The sequence below is a fragment of the Leguminivora glycinivorella genome, chromosome 21 (genome assembly GCF_023078275.1).
Source record: "Leguminivora glycinivorella isolate SPB_JAAS2020 chromosome 21, LegGlyc_1.1, whole genome shotgun sequence".
Classification (NCBI taxonomy): Eukaryota; Metazoa; Arthropoda; class Insecta; order Lepidoptera; family Tortricidae; genus Leguminivora; species Leguminivora glycinivorella.
In genome coordinates this window covers 15,838,181-15,852,606 of record NC_062991.1, presented here as the reverse complement: position 1 = coordinate 15,852,606, position 14,426 = coordinate 15,838,181, and positions in this window count along the sequence as shown.

Genomic DNA, 14,426 nt, shown 5'->3' with positions numbered 1-14,426 from the left:
CTAAAAGCGACAGTGAATTCGCGTGACTAATCAGCCCGATTCGAACCTTCAAATTATGATATGTAGAGGTAAAGGATATAATTTAAATATCATACATGTATTTCACTCGTGCTTACCCGTAGCTACATTGGACCGAGCGAGACGCAAGATAGCTGTATATGGTCAACCAAATCTTTGCACTAAAAAAGGCGCGCATTCAAATTTTCTATGAAAATTAAACCTTCGCCCTTACATTTTCAAACAATTTTTAAGTATGGTTCGGCTCGTCGGTGATTCCGCCAACGTCAAGGTTTAGGAAGGCACACGTTTCATGAAGACATCTCTTATTCATTATAGTAGCTTTTTAACTTTGTTGAATCCATATTATTTATTGTAATGTTGACATGTAAAAGTGCCCCTGTGGCCTACTTACTGAATGTTTTTGATTTTTTTTATTGGCCGTTGAGTCCGATATTTTTCAAATTTGCCGCCTTTTTTAGTTCCAAGATTTGGTTGACCGTCTATAAATGGCATCATTACGATGTCGTTCTGAAGTCAGTGTATGTTCGAAATGGTCTATATACCATACGTAAGTATTACGACGTCTGGCGAACTTTACTAACCCATTTCATATTTGTGGATGTTATTCTGTTATTTCAATTAAACTACCTACTTTATTAAACTAAGACAGATATTATACAACATAAATGGCCGATTGTTGAATTTCGAGAGCTTGCTCATCACACAAACAAAAAATGCCCTTACCAGGATTCGAACCCAGGACCGCGGCTTAGCAGGCAGGGTCACCAACCACTAGGCCAGACGCTGTCAAAAGAATCATAGAAACAGCATTCAACGGAACATTCGGTTTTCAAGTTCCATTACTTTTTTACATCGCCTGAGTTTGCACACCCATTATTTTGTATGTAAAATATTGCTCTCAAAATAATGGGTGGGATTCTTACTATTTATTTATTTATTTACGCACAAGTTCATGTTTTTTGCCAAATGTTCGTGCTATTTTGTGCTCCCTACAAAGTTGCTGTTACAACAAAAACACTGTGAGTTGTATTGCAGCAGCTATAACTCATGCCCACCCACCCCTAAAATAACTTACTATTAGATATTAATATAATAAAATAATACTAGTGGATCTGTGAGCAGTCGGTCTAGTGAGAAGCTTAATAGTATTTTATGCAACTGGTGTTTAAGAGGGGTCAAAAAAGGATTATAGGCGCGTGGATAACAATTTAAAGCTTAATCGTTTTTTCGCAAAAATTTCATTTTCGGCACAAGCTTTTATCGCCGACTGTACTTTTCTTTCAACAGTTTCAGACTGCTCTCCGAGACGTTTTTTAAAACCCCTTACTCGATGGGGATACAACATTTCATTACAGAGTTCCTATGGCCACCTTATTATACCATAATATTGCACTGTCACGTGATCTACATACCTACGTGTGCAAAATTTCAGCTCAATCGGAAACTAGGAAGTGGGTCAAATTTAACTTGCAAGATTTGATTACAGATAGAAAACATACAAGTGAAAGTAAATAAAAGCTTGAAATAAAAGACGCCACGTTGTATTTCTGGATTCAGTTAAACAACGTTGCAGGCATGCAATGCAAAATTACAATACGTTTTCTATGAGCATGCACTAGCTTATAGTTTTTTATAACAATTTTTTTTGAAATACAACACTGTTTACTAGATTTTGACATTTTGAAAAAACATAATTAAAATCATAATTATGTTTTTCTTCTGGGTTGGTGAATTGTGTTAATTTTGTTGTTTGTTAAGTTGGTAGCAATATTATGTGTTATAAATAGTGGTGCAAACGCGCAGTGCGTTTTTAAGTGCCAAAAATATACTGCGTTGTACGCACAAATTGGGAAATAGGCTATTTTTTAAAGTTTTTTTTGGATTTGGAAATTTTTATGTGGTTTCCACTCAGAATCGCGAGCTCTTTCAATTCTAATAGGAGAAAAAAAGTGTTCCAAGGTTTTTTTCCCACTCCGTTACCATTTTTTCATACATTTTGTATGGCGGTAACGGAATGGAAGGAAAAAATGTACAGAAATCTTGGGACATTTTTTTTCTCCTGTCAGGATCGAAAGAGCTCGCGATTCTGAGTATTAATCGCGTAAAAAAATCCCATGTTACAAAAAGTGGAGTGGACAACTTTGAAAAAAAATGGCCCAAATAGACCTCGTAGACTTGTCTTGACAAATTTATGCACAGAATAAACACAATATTACAAATCCAGAAGACTCTATTTCACCTACGTATTTCTTTAAAGTTAGTAAAGAACCCGTTTTGAATTCGTCACATTTTCCCACACGTTCAATGTCTCTCTCTGTCACACATACGTACGTATTTACAAGTGCGATAGAGAATACGTCGAGGGTTTGCGGTAGGCCCTCTATGCTTCATACAAAGTAGCTGAATTACAGCAAAAACAAGAGTAGTGTCACAGCGGCTATAATTCATGCGCGGCCGAGCAGAGTAAATGATGGCGTGTGCGCAGCGCTAAATAACAGCTAACTATGATCCATGCAACACAGGAATAATATAATATACAATTAAATACATAGGATACATCCATGACTCAGGAACAAATAAAAACTCATTGGTGCGAGCCGGGGTTCGAACCCGCGACCTCCGGAACGAAAGTCGCACGCACTTACCGCTAGGCTACCTTCTAAAACGTCACTTGAAAATTGATCGCAAAACTGATTGATTCATAAATGAAGCAAATGGACGTTACTTTTTTAAATATTTCAGCCTTGGCTCCAGCTGGAGCTATTGTTTAGAGTTTAGAAAACAAACAACGGTGTAGTGGTACTAGTGGTCGGAAATAAAATCCCACACTTAGTAACCGTCTGTAGAACCGCAGTATAATAAAGAGTACTATCGTACAGTATGGCCACTGCCGCTCCCCGCTGAAAGTGCCGCCCACCCCCTCTCGGTTACCACACAGTTACCGCCTGTGAAAAACGCGAACAGTCGACCTGTCATATCTCACTCATGCAAGCATGGTACGCGTTCACCTACACGAGCTTAGAATGTGTGCTAGGAACGCACCTCTTTCATATATTTGATCGCCAGTGTCCGAGATCTGGTAGAACACTGCATTTTGTAAAAAGCGATTTAATTGTTTTAATAATCTATAGACGACTTTTATAAAAGTATGATACTTGTATAAAATATGTATAGCACTCCTGTGCTCGCGAATTTCTTATATGTATATTTTTGGGAAATATATACCTATTAATAAAACACCTATGTCCTGCATTAGAAATACCCCCATTTTTTAAGAACCCTGTACAGTGTCTATAGGTACGTGTATGAAACTAAATAAAGAAATGTATCGATACTAATCTTAGACTAAATACTATGATGATACATCAATGATACTAATATATAATATTATAAGTGGGATTGTGTCTGTGTCTGTTTGTTTGTCCGTCTTTCACGGCAAAACGGAGTGACGAATTGACGCGGTTTTTCAAGTGGAGATATTTGAGAGGATGGAGAGTGACATAGGCTACTTTTTGTATCTTTCTAACTCTTCACTTCTCTAAAATGGGGGGTAGAAGTTTGTATGGAAAATTCCGCAATTTTTTTATTTAACGCGAGCGAAGCTGCAGGCAAAAGCTAGTATTGTATAATGGCTTCCTATTTCCGTCTCTCAACGGACTGTCCGTAACGTGTTACCGAGATTTCACATTCTCAATTCGCAGTACCAGTATATATACCTGGGTGGCTAGCCGAATGGCACAATCGCTCACGAAACGCTCACGAAACGAAGCGCTAGTAGATATCTATCTCTATCGCGCTTGCGTATTGGCGCGACAGAGCCAGCGGCGTATCGCTTTCGTTTGGCGTCGGAGAAATGCCATTCGGCTACGGGGCCTGGTTTTATATACAAAAAGCTCACATAACTCAGCCTCAACATTCCAATACATAAACGAGATCTAAAGTAAACAAAATTAAGATCAAAATAAACGTGTAGGTACTCGACACGTTGGAATGAGACACTAACGCGTTATTTATTAAATGTGTCTCAAATCCTCTTATAATTACAACCAGAAGACATCTTTACACTACGTGTATAATTATTGTGCCAAAATATTGTCTACTAGTTTTATAACAAGGGAAAATTTAAAAAATGTCGGCTCATTTCCAAAAGTGCAATTTTGCCCCACAGAATAAAGAGTTTTCTGCAATTTTTTTTTTTGGTGATAGAGCTAAAATGACAATCGTGGACGCTAGACGCCGATCAAAATGCAATCTGGCTCAGTCACACAAATAAGAGCGATAGGGATAGCTACGTTAATCTTACGAAACGTAGCGATTGTGACATTTGTGACGTTATCTAAGGCCGAAAGTACACTCATATGTGACATTATCTGGGTAAAGAGCCCTTGGTGACGCTTACGTCCCGCAGCGTTTGTATACGAACATCGTTCATAACGCCGTAAGCGCCATCGACAATAAGGTCCCTTTACGTAGATAACGTCACATATGTTTATCATACAAATATGATCCCTTTTACTCCAACGTGAATAAAAAGGACGGCATGTTGCCTATGATCATATTTCTATGATAAACATAATAATATGATAGTGGACTAGAGATGGGCCGAATATGGACTTTGCCGAATACGAATATTTTTTAAGGGGATTAATTAAAAGTATTAAATGATTGATAATCGTTACATATGTCACTACAACTATGTTTTTTATCATTTAGTGGATACCTAAAACTTAGTTAAAACAACTCTGAATTCTTCTCAACTCTTAAGCTACGGTTTTTTTTACTTTTTTAAAAAACAATTGTATTTATATTTTGACGCATAGGTTTCTCTTTTTTAGCAGTTCTTTAAAAAACTACTAAAATAGGAGCTTATTATCCAATAGAATACGTAAGATCTTCATTAATTATTTACTTTGTTTATTCGGTAAATATTCGGCAATGCAACCGAATAATTCGGCCGAATACGAATAATTAAAAACTTGCCGAATATGCCGAATACCGAATATTTACCGAATATTCGGCCCATCTCTGTAGTGGACTATCGGCCTAAGTACCCTGGCTCCTAAATTCCCGGCTAAACGACAAACGCGAAACATGAGCTTTGTCTCTGGCACCCGGCCAGCGTACAATTATTTTATATTAGCTACCTATGTATCCGCTATTATGTATTTCATTCACGCCGAGTTTCAGATAATGTCTAACTTTTGTTAATCGTCAGTTGAGATCCAAGAGTTAATGACCGAACGATTTAAATAATGTTTTTGTTATTTTTTGACGCTGACAAGTGACATGTCACATCACATCCTAGAAGCAATGTTCGAATACGACAGATTAGGGAACCGATTTTTGATTTTCGAACGCACAAATTCGCCGTTCGAAAGTCTGTGGAATGCGAATTAATGCTATTTCTCTGCACTCGTTTTCCATTCTGTTACTAGAATTTAAGTCGCTAGTAGTGGAGAAATGTTTTTTTTTATGAAATAGGCAGCAGACGAGCCGCCTGATGGCAAGCAGTCATCGCCGCCCATGGACATGAGCAACATTAGGGGAGTCACTTTGCGTTGCCGACCTTTGAGAACCCAAAATACCTGCTTCTTGAAGAACCCCATGTTGTAGCGCAAGGGGAACACCTCAGAAGGTAGCTCATTCACGAAATCGAATGGTCTTCACAAATCGGCCCCCAATTCGAAATTCGGACTTTACTAGAACCCGATTCAGATTTAAACATTTGTTACGGTTTCGCACTGGTTTTGATATGCCCGTGTAAATGTGGTTTTGTGTGCCCGTCACAGTGCATCGTCAAAAACTCAAGGCTCTTGTCTCTGGTTTTCCATGGCGCTTGACTCGCTAACCCAGAAATGTATCCGTCGCCATCGCCACACATCAGCGTAGTTCCAAATTCAAATTCTACGAACGCAACCATCAACACACGCCGTCGCGTCACCCTGTCAGTTATGATTAATCATGGGGCAGATTTATCGCTGACTAGGATAATGAAATGAGATTTAAACGCGTCTTTTAATAGATTAAATGGTTGTTGAGTGTAGAATTAAATACTGATACAAGTACAAAAACAAAGGTGCTGACGTCCACATGGACTGACGAAGACGTCTTCAAAATTAAATTAATACTTACGCTAAAAATAAATTTATTATCATCATATTTTTTGATATTTGCCAGTCGCTTTTCGGTGAAGGAAAACATCGTGAGGAAACCGGACTAATTCCAATAAGGCCTAGTAACCCTTCGGGTTGGAAGGTCAGATGGCAGTCGCTTTCGTAAAACTAGTGCCTATGCCAAATCTTGGGATTAATTGTCAAAGCGGACCCCAGGCTCCCATGAGCCGCGGCGAATGCCGGGATAAAGCAAGGAGGATGATGATTATCATCATATTTCTTTATAAACGTAAGTAAGCGGTTGGTTGGTAGGAAAGAACTCCCTACACCGTGCAGACTTCCCACCGTAGGAAAAGGAATCCACCTGATTTTGACAGTAGAAGCACTGCATTATTGAAATTATAATTTTTGCACATTTACCATATGAAGAGAATTTGATCTCATTGACTGTACCTACACCAAAACTTAATTCAAGTTTATACGGACTATTTCACACATAATAGGTAAGTAATATTACTAATAAATACATCAGGTATGGTATTTCTGGCTGGGTGCGAAGTAGGTGCCGTAGGTGGTGGGAGAACCACGAATCGATCGCAGCGCGCACCGTAGCCAAATAAGGAACCCTCGGCAGACCAACTGTCACTTTTTACAGCGAAATTTACGTACCTATCCTTTTTTTATTATTATAAATGGGCTTACTCTTGGCCACAGACTTAGCCAAAAGCAAAGACGTGGCCTACGATAGAGTGAGCTCGCCCAGAAGATGCCTGTTCACTCTTGATTTGAAGGTTTCCGGGTTATATGAGCTCGGAAATATAGCCGCCGGCAAGGAATTCCACTCCTTAGCAGTGCGCATAAGAAAAGAAGAAGCAAAGCGCTTCGTGCGAATTCGCGGAATATCTACTACCAAGTAAGGATGGAATTCGCGAACTCAACCGTGTGTAGGTACTTACCTGAAATTTATTGATTGTGTCATTTTAAACGGAGTTTTAAAAGGTGAATGTTATTATCGACACTATAAATTTATTGGAAATGGGCTATGTAAATTAAAATGCACACAGCGATTTCTATGATTGAATTTATTATCGCAAAATAATATTAAGGTGTGTTTCTATACTGAGCTAGCGAGAGACTAACTTACAAAGCTTATGAAGTAAAGGTCCTTAAGATAACAAACAGAGGGCTGTTGTATTTAGTTCAGTTATGTCACTAAGAGTGAAAGAGAAAGTATTCAAAGTACACTAGTTAGAATGTGATAGATTTAGTTTTGTAAACTCCAACACGCCCCCTCAAAAATAAATCTATAATTAATACATTTATAAAATACAATACAATATACCTATATGAAACAACAGAAACACACCTGTCTTCACCTGGGAACATATTGACCAACATTTGTTCAAAGAGTTAGGGAAACCCAGGAAAACCTAACTAGGCCAAGAACTATCATACTTCTTACTATTAATTAAAATTATCAGGAGTACATTAATACTATTTTGTTCATAACAATATATAGTTAACACATAACATGTATAAGTGAGTGATATACATTTTAGTCAATGTAGTTTTTTTTTTTTTTTTTTTACAATTTTAATCCAAGTTCTTATCATTTTACAGTTCATTAATTTTACTACACAAATATATTTGTTTGAACTCTTACTAAATTGGTGTATTTACATAATAATACCAATTTTTTCTCTCATTGTGGAAAAACGCACATTCGGCAATGATTTTGTTAATATGTCAGCAAGCTGGTCACCTGTTGAAACATAAATCATTTTAATAACATTATTCTCTACTTGTTCTCGGGAAAAGTGATATTTAATGTCTATATGTTTTGACCGCTTGTGACTTGTTGGGTTGTTTGCAATACTTATACACCCATTGTTATCCTCATATATAGGAATAGCATCGGTAATTTCAATATTTATGCTGCAAATTAAAGTTTTTAACCAAAGAGCTTCTCTGACAGCCTCAAATAGAGCCATATATTCAGCTTCAGTCGAAGAAGCTGCGACTGTCGACTGCCTCTTTGTTTGCCAGCAAATTGTGCATTGTTCAAAAAGTTTAAATAAATAGCCAGTGGTACTTTTACGGCTCACTTCATCACTTCCCCAATCACTATCAACAAAGCCACTTAATACTTGTGTAAACTTGCTATGTGAGAACGTCAACTTCAAGTCTTTGGTTCCCTTCAAGTAACGTAACACCCTTTTTAAATATAACCAAAGTGTGTGAGTCTCTTTGTTAGCAAATCTACTTAGAATATTAACAACAAAGCTTAAGTCCGGCCGAGTGCACACCATAATATACATCAAGCACCCGATTACGTTACGACAAGGCGCTTTTGTTTTTTCAGTTAAACTTAATGCTTTAAAATCCACTTTACACTCTAAGGGCGTACTGATCGGGTTACAGTTATTCATATTGAACTTATCTAAAACCGTATTTATGTACATAGTTTGGTCTAAAGTAATTTTATTGTCAAAACGTTCAATTCGTATTCCTAAGAAACATTTTATGTCATTAAGATCTACCATTTTAAATTTACACTTTAAGTAATTTTTGAATTCGTTCATGGTTTTCAAATCTGCAGTGGCTATTAATAGATCATCTACATAAAGTACAACATAAATATTTCTTTGAATGTCACCTGCATCTAAAAAATAAATACATCGATCAGCTGACGAGTATCGAAAACCCTTTTCAATCAAAGCTTGCTCAAACGTTTGAAACCAACAACGCGCAGATTGTTTCAATCCGTATAAGGCTTTATTTAGTTTGCAAACTAAATTATTTGGATTTGGTATTCCTTCTGGAACTTTCATATAAATTTCTTCCTTTAAAGTCCCATTCAAAAAAGCTGTTTTTACATCCATATGATGTACCAGCAAATTATACTGATTCGCAAATGCTAAAATTAATCTGAAGCTAGATATTCTTGCTACTGGGGCAAAAGTTTCATTGTAATCAATCAAATATTCCTGACTGAAACCGCGAGCAACTAAACGTGCTTTATATTTTACAGGTTTTCCAAACTCATCATTTTTAAGTGCAAATACCCATTTACAATCAACTATATTTTTGTTAGCTGGTTTTTGTACAAGTGTCCAAGTTACATTTTCTGTAAGAGATTGAATTTCGTCCTTCATTGCATTTTCCCACAGATGTTTATCTTGTCTAGACTGAATTTCATGGTATGATGTCGGTATTTTACATGTGAGTGATTTAGCGTACAGTAAATAACTACTCGAAATATCGTCCTCGTTTTCGTCATAAGATACAACAGGCATATTTTTAATTCTATCACTTCTTCTTAGTTGAGGTAGTGAAGTTTCAGTAAAAGCCTTATTTGGTCGAGAGTTTGATATCTCAGAAATATTTGAATTTTCAGTTTCTTTAAACTCATGTGAACTAGGCATAGACTTGTCGGAAAACTCCCGCAAGTCAGTGTTATTTCCAAATTCTTCGGTCTCACGTGGCTTAATCTTAGACTGTTTAGAAAAACGAAAATCAGTCGAATTTCCAATTTCTTCAGACTCATGTGGTCTAACCTTAGACTGTTCGGAAAACCGAACGTCAATCGAATTTCCAATTTCTTCAGACTCATGTGGTATTAGCTTATAAAAATCCTTTGACACACATGGCCTAACGTCTGTCTTTTCGGAAAAACTCCGAAAGTCAATATTGGAATTCTCTGCCGGCTCACATGGCCTAACGTCTGTCTTTTCAGAAAAACTCTGAAAGTCAATATTGGAATTTTCTATAGACTCACGTGGTCCAACTTTTGTCTTTTCAGAAGAATTCTGAAAGTCAGTATTGGAATATCCGCCTAGTTCACACGGCCTACTAGATAAAAAATTAATTTCATCAACTATTACATCTCTGACCTTGAAAAATCTTTTACTTGACACTTCCCACACTTTATAGCCATTTGGTACGTAACCCACTAATATACCTTTTTTAGACTTTTCATCAAATTTGTTTTTTCTTGTTTTATCTACAAAATAAACAGTGGCTCCAAATATTTTTAAATATTTGAGTTCAGGTTTTTGTTTATGCCATAGTTCAAATGGTGTTTTAGCTACTTTTAGTGCTTTGGTGGGGCTAATGTTTATTAAATATGTACAAGTAAGTACAGCCTCACCCCAAAATGACATATCTAATTTAGCACCTGAAATCATAGCGCGGCTGCGTTCGGTAATTGTCCTTATCATCCTTTCAGCCTTACCATTTAACGCAGGTGTATGCGGTACTGTCAAATGGTAGGTAATACCTTTATGACTACAAAATTCTTTCATTTCATTTGAAATATATTCACCGCCATTATCACAATACAGATTAACGATCTTTAAATTAAAATGAGCTTCACATTTCGACACGTAGTCACGAAATGCAGATACAACGTCTGATTTATTGGTTATTAGGTATGTCGCTAAGTAGTGTGTATATTCGTCAATAAAGATAACAAAGTATTTTTTGCCGTCAAGTGTTGTAGGAGTGATAGGGCCGCAAACATCTGTGTGAATATTAAATAAAGGTCGCTGAACTATTTTTGACTTAGATTTGTTAAATGGTAAACATGCCTGTTTTCCATTTATGCAAGCTTCACATAATGTATTTTCAATAGCAACATTTCTTATTTTTTGTACGTCAGAAAATAATTCCTTATTTTGGATTTCAGTAAACTTGGATTTACCTATATGACCCAATCTTTGATGCCACAGTTGGTAATTAATTTTTATACCTGTATTTAATGAATTTTTAGCAATAAATGCATAATTATCTAAAACGAAATGTATTCCTAAAAGATTATCTAAACACTCACCACTTAGCACCATCTCACCCTTGCGGTATATTTGTACAGATCCATCATCACAGAAAACGATGGTCAAACCGGCATCTTGCATTTTCTTGACTGATAATAAATTGTACGGAACTTCCGGACAAAATAATACGTCGTGCAACACACCCTTGACACCGGTATTACTGGTAACTGCCAAGTTTCCTTTCTTCGTTGCACATATGAATGATCCACTTTTCGCAATAGTAATGTTTATAGGATTTTCTAATTCCTCAAAATGCTGTGCCAAATCTTTTCTATTGATTATATGATTTGATGCGCCGGAGTCCAATATAAAAGTAATATTGCTATCATTATCTTGTATTCTTGAGTTTTTTTCATTACAATTTGTAACCATAAAAGCAAATCCTGTTATTTGGGAATTCTGTGTATTAGTTTTCTTCGCTGTTAGAGCGGTTTTGTTTTTAAGATAAAAACAATTCCTTTTAAAATGTCCAGCTTTATGACAGTGCCTACATCTTCGCTTGCGTTCGTAGTGCCGAAATGGAAATTTATTATTTTGCCCATTTCTCACCTGATCAAAATGATTATTATTAATTTTCGAATGATTGGATGTATGCTTTCGTATGGGTTTACGAGTCATATCTGGAATGTAGGCTTTTAGTACTTTAATACCAGTATCTTGATCTTTTTCATTTGACTTCACTTCGTGATCTAGAAGTCTAGTCTTCACAAATGCTAGGTTTTGCTCATTTTCTGCCATCGTTTCAATTGCTGTTATAACTCCATCGTAACGTTTTGTCAGTGTCATAAATAAATATGTAATTTTATCAACTTCCTGCAACTTAGATCCAGCTGCTAATAATTCGCATATCAAACTATCAAACACTTGAAAATGTTGTGTTAATGACATGCCCTCTTCCAGTTTTAAATTAAGAAGCCGTTTTTTTAATGCTAGCTGGGTCGCAATGCTTTTTCTTTGGTAAATCGAGTCTAATTTAGAAAATAACCCTTTAGCAGTTTTTTCGTCGTATGAAATTCCAATTAAAGAATCGGCTAAGTATTCAATTATAGCACTTCTAGCCTTCCGATCCTTTTTGGTCCATTTTTTGTTTGGATTCTCAGGTGTTTCTTCATCGATAACTGAAAGCACTTTTAAATCACTTAATAAATTTCTCACACGAAACTTCCACACACTATAGTCCTTGCCATTAAAAGGTTCAATGTTTCTTTTTATTTTTGAATTACTCATTGTCACTTTAATATAACTTTTATGGACTAAACCACATATCACAAAAGTCTAGTTTAACGTCACTGGGCCCATAACCTATTGGAAATGGGCTATGTAAATTAAAATGCACACAGCGATTTCTATGATTGAATTTATTATCGCAAAATAATATTAAGGTGTGTTTCTATACTGAGCTAGCGAGAGACTAACTTACAAAGCTTATGAAGTAAAGGTCCTTAAGATAACAAACAGAGGGCTGTTGTATTTAGTTCAGTTATGTCACTAAGAGTGAAAGAGAAAGTATTCAAAGTACACTAGTTAGAATGTGATAGATTTAGTTTTGTAAACTCCAACAAAATTTATATGATCGAATTAAACATTACGCTATTTCATTCGTATTGACAGAGAGCCATTTGGCGTTTCAAAGTCCACCGTAGTTGTAACCGCTAGGTGATGCTGTCATCGTGCACCCAGCCAATACTTTACTTCTAGGTACTTTAGTTTTTACTTTTTCATAAAAAAAAGGTACGCTGACTGTTGTAGGTATGTATGTGTACACAGGAAATACCTACACGTCCAGAAATAGCGAAGAAGTAATGAAGATAATTTATTTGCTAATATCAATTAAAAACATCAAGGGACGCCCAAAACCTGTGTTTAATCTTGTGTCAGCGATGTAAGGTAAGATAAAGTGTTGTTCTAGATACGTTTCGTTTTTTATCATTAAAAATATCGCAAGTAATTAGTTCACGCCAAGGATGAGTTCTTTATTTAAGGTTTTTTTGCTAATCTAAATTAGAGTTGTCGACTTTATCTACGAAATTAAATTTATTTATTTATTCGTATGGCGCATTTACATAAACTTTCAAACAATATGTAGCTAGAATTATAAGTCCACATTCAGGGTCCCAAGCCACGAGATTGCGTCAGGTGTTAATTTAAACAGGTCTTCCGGAGGGCCTGGGAAAGCATGCAGAGGGCAGCGCTGTATAATGTGCTCAATGGTTTGAGCCTCTTCACCACACTCGCAGAGCGCAGAGTCCCGCCAACCCCACTTATGGCGGAAGTAATTACAGCGCCCGTGACCAGTCCTCAGTCTGTTCACTCGACACCAGAGTTTTCGTGGCAAGTCAAAACCACCTGGTTTCGCTATAGGATCCATGGTTGGCAGTATAGTTCCAGCAGTAATTTTACGAAATTAAATAACAGAATAGGACTATCCCTTTCATCGCCCTCTGTGAAAGGGTTAGTTGGATATAGAGAAATCCCGGCATTTGTCATGGCTCATGGGAGCCCGTGGTCCACTTTGATAACTAATCCCAAGATTTGGCGTTGACACTAGTTTTAGGAAAGCGACTGCCATCTGACCTTTAAACCCGAAGGGTAACTAGGCCTTATTGGGATTAGTCCGGTTTCGTCACGACGTTTTCCTTCACCGAAAAATGATGTGACAAAATATAAAAAAATCCAAAAAAATATAGGGTATAAATTATAGTATAGAGTAAGTATTGTTCCTGAAATGTTAATTCATTTTTTTTTCCAAAAAGCGCCCAAAAGTTGGATATATTTATTGTACAGTCGAATTCGTAAATATGTGTACATTTCTTTAACTTAACTCGTTGCAATACGGTGAAAAAATTTACAGATATTTATGAACTCGACTGTACATGTTTCGTCGCATGCTGCAGATTTCGTAATTTGAAACGTCGCCTAATTTAATCATAAGCGTCGACAAGCATTTCCGGTTCCTTTCTTTCTTTTAGATTCCGCATGCTTATTTTATTTCTATTAGTAGAAAAAGGACACGTTACGAAAATACAAAACATGAAAATAAATGCTTGGCATTAATACAAAGGCGAACTACTCCCTTTTTTTAAATTATTAATGGGCTTACTCTTGACCACAGACTAGCCAAAGGCAAAGACGTGGCCTACGATGGAGTGAGCTTGCCCAGAAGATGTCTGTTCACCCTTGATTTGAAGGTTGCCGTTTAAGAGACTGATTGATTGTTTGAGAGATTGGTTTAAGAGATCTCTTCCAGTTAACCTTTGAGCAATTGAGGGAAAATTGGAGACGTATTGGATTCAGATAACGATTTGTATTTATTTTCCGTAACCGTAACTTTTGATTTTGGAAACTTGCCTGTCCTTAAAACTATAGTTATTTGTTATACAAGGGTGCAAAGTTGTATTTTAACGCCGAGTGTGGTGTGCCGAGTGTGGTTTTTTAACACACGAGAAGTAAAATACATTTG